Source organism: Miscanthus floridulus, unplaced genomic scaffold (assembly GCF_019320115.1).
Source record: "Miscanthus floridulus cultivar M001 unplaced genomic scaffold, ASM1932011v1 fs_698_1, whole genome shotgun sequence".
Classification (NCBI taxonomy): domain Eukaryota; kingdom Viridiplantae; phylum Streptophyta; class Magnoliopsida; order Poales; family Poaceae; genus Miscanthus; species Miscanthus floridulus.
Window position 1 is genome coordinate 80062 of NW_027097125.1, and position 3695 is coordinate 83756.

Genomic DNA, 3695 nt, shown 5'->3' on the forward strand with positions numbered 1-3695 from the left:
ACTTCAAACCAAATTTTGAAACCCAAAATGATTTCGGCTGAAAAAGTGATGAATATAAAAGTTGTACAACTTATCAAGATCTAACTTTTTTATTTTGGTGACTTACAAATCCGACAAAGTTATAGTAACGTTGTTCATAATTTCTACATCTCTGTCTTAGTTTATGAAACTTTGAGAGAGAGATGTAAAATTTGTGAACAATGTTGCTATCACTTTGTCGGATAAACAAATAATCAAAATAAGAGTTGTAGATCTCGATGAGTTGTACAACTTTGATGTTGATGGCTTTTCCAGCTGGAATCATTTATAACCTCAAAAATCTATTTGAATTCTAAATATTTTGAAATTCAAATTTTAAAAAGTTCAAATAAACTCGGATGGGAAAATAACCAATATGAAAGTTGTAGATCTCGATGAGTTCTAAAATTTTGTAGTTGACGACTTTTCCATTTGAATTAATTTATATTCTTAAAATAATTATCATAAACTTTACGATAAATTATAAACATAATAAGCGCGCTGTATTAACATCAGATTCAGCCCAAACGTAGATCTAGCCCAGCCCAAATTGATCTGCATATCATTCCTGGCCGTTGGATCGATCAATGGACGGCTCACATTCATTCAGCTTGAAATAAATAACCTAAACCCTACCAACGCGCCGCTCACTCAGTTGTCTTCTTCACATGCCACTCCACCTCCCCTCCTTAGATCCAGATCCACCGTTCTCCTACCGCATCCTTCCCTATGGCAACCTCCTGCTCCACTTCGCTCTTGCGTCTGGTGGCCATGCACGAGTCCGCACGGCTGCCCGGCACGTTCGCAGCCACCTGCGCGGCAGCACGGGTCCGGCCGCTTGGCACGGCCGCAGCCAGCACGTCCGCAGCCGCCCCGTGCGGCAGCACGAGTCCGGCCACTTAGCACGCCTCGCCGCACCCACGGCAGCTCTGTGTTCAGGGCACAACTGTTTAGGGACGAGGCCCTGGCACTCCGACGGAGGCCTGTGACGTCTCGACGTTTCCCCACAGCAGCGAAGGCCCGCCTGCGGCCATCACCCTCACCCTCCACCTCGCGCTCGCATGGCGGCTGCAGCAACGCCATTCGCTCGAGGCACAGCAATAGCAATAGGTATGCTCTTCTTTTCCCCTTTTTATTTCCTTATTTCTTTGCAGCTGATATACAGATGCGGACGGGATTTGTTGCATTATACAATTTTGGCGCTCGCCCAAGAGGATGTTGCGGGATGACTGAGCCACGGCCGCCGCGTGCGCTGCAAGTCACGACCGCCATCTGCTCCTCTGTTCTTGCGTGTGATTTAGAGGGAAGCTCGTGGTTGCTAGCGTGATATGTGTCTGTTAGCTTCCTGCTTTTCTCTAAAAGTGACCAAACTAACTAGATCTTGTAAATACAATAGAAAATTTTGTAGTTGTCCAAAATTTATAAAACTAATTTTATTAGACTCCTGATAATGTGTACTATTTGTTAGTGTAAATTAATTTATTTTTTTCTTATTATTTTTAGGCCTGCCATAGATAAATAAATATGCTTGTATAATTATCATGCCATTTTTAGTGAACACGTAAATTATGTTCAACATGAAATTTGCACTGCATGTTAGTTGAAGTGTTACCTCCTATAATTTTTGTAGACTCTGAATAGGTCCTATAAATAAATATTAGCAGTGTTTGCTGTCAGCGAATTATTAGCGTTGGATTTCATAGAAAGGACTTTGGTTATTTTTCTTTAGATGACTACAGTCAAATACACTAACCTGCTATTTCTTTCCTACTTTCAGAAAATACAGATGTACCTTGGGCGATGCTATGGATCATGGATAGCGTTTTCAGATCCCTTTGCATGTTCAGTAACATCTCACCACACATCAACCCTACAGATTTTTTTAGCTTGGTGTACAATTTAACTGAAATTAAAATCAGAATGCCATTGGCTTAACAATTTGGCTGCATACTAAATCTTTACATATTTGTGCATCCTTCTGTACCAGATGCCCTATAATTATAGTACACATTTGAACTAATTTAGTTTGTAAAAAAATATTATTCTTTTGATTGTTGGCTGCAGGAGATGCGGCATAATTGCCTTGGTGTGTGCTGATTGCTGAGGAAACGTTGATTAATCTGCATCAGGTGAAACTTTGTTCCAGAACAACGGCTTAGCAATAGTGATATGATATTTAAGCACTTGGACCACTCTTTACACTTGGTGTCACAGTTCAATTGGCTCTTGCCGGGCATACTCATTTGATGCTTTGCTCCTCCTTGCTAATAAAAACTAGCTAATAGATTTGTGGAGTCGGTGTACCACATTAACTGTAACCCCTTCTACTGAATTTTGGTACCAATTATACGAATTACACTACTACCTTTGGTCTGATGCTGCCTTGGCCCTTTTGTGGTGACTGTGAGTGCTAACCACATGGATGCTACCCTAATCGTTGAATATATGTTGAATTATTTATATTATGGGAACAATTCCCTATATGTGCTTTTCGTGTGAGAGGCAATCTCATTGACATTCTGTTTGGGTTCCTGCATTGTCTGCACCTGGTTGCCTGCCAAATTCTTATTCATATAGTGCTCATGTATCACTGCATAGGTTTTTATTTCCTGCCCCTAACCAGTATGATGGTCTGCTATTTTTTTGAAGGGAGCTGTTTTGCTATTTGTGCCAGACAGATCCATTGTGCCAATGTGAAGCTTAGTTGATCTATTAATTAAATCTACTATGTCCTCTTCAAGGTATTGATATCTCCAATTAAGTTACATTCTTTGTAATTTTTTCAAGAATCCAACACCAAGCATGCATACTTGCTGATTTGTTATTTTGTTTTGTGTTGTTTTGTTCAATTGAAAGTTGCAGCAAGGAGAGAAGTGAGGGACATGTGAGCTATAAATGCTTGCAAGGTGCAAATTCTTCAACTTTGTAGTAAAGGACATGGGAGCTAATGTATTGCTGGAACTACAAACTCTGTCTTATCATAAGCTATATGAAGTTATTTGCATATGCAAAAGACAAACTTGTGTGATGGTTGAACCTATTTGCGCTATGTAATATATCATATGATTTGGGTTCTAAGTGAATGATGGCGTGACTTTTATGTCTATGTTATATGACCTGTGCTAAGATTCATCACTGAATGAATATATAATGCGTGACGCTTCTTAACCATGGTTAACTACACTATAGATGACGGCTTCTTATCGTCATAATAGCGAGCATTAACCAGGGTACGTAGTCGGCAGTTGTGATGGTTAATATATTGAGTGACGCGTTGACTAAATAATATGTGACAAATACTATCGTCATAAAAGGTAACAATATGTGATGACCAAATGGTACCGTCACAAAAGGTCATCACATTTTGTGACGGCTTTTCATACAATCGTCACGTGGTACATTATGTGACGGTCGTTATATGACGACCGGTGTGACGCCGCATTTTCGTCATATAATACATTTTATGACAAATTCAGTACTTTACATGACAATTTCGGTTTGTCATACAAGCCCAGATTTTTTGTAGTGTTAGTTCTCTAGCAAAAGACTCTTCGCAATATGAAGAATCAACAATTGCCATAATCTCACACAACACGCTCTATGACCCCTTACCCGTGCCATCTCATCAACATATGAATCAACAAATTTTGGAGAGGAACTTGGACAGGATCTTGGAG

General features: G+C 39.9%; 1 long non-coding RNA gene across 1 annotated transcript; it reads left to right on the forward strand.

Annotated features, from left to right (window-relative positions):
- The first annotated feature begins 2098 nt into the window (after positions 1-2098).
- LOC136532724 (uncharacterized) lies at positions 2099-2967 on the forward strand. Its single transcript, XR_010778297.1, has 3 exons — positions 2099-2147; positions 2668-2759; positions 2875-2967. It is a non-coding gene; the product is annotated as an uncharacterized lncRNA (long non-coding RNA).
- The last annotated feature ends 728 nt before the right edge of the window (positions 2968-3695 follow it).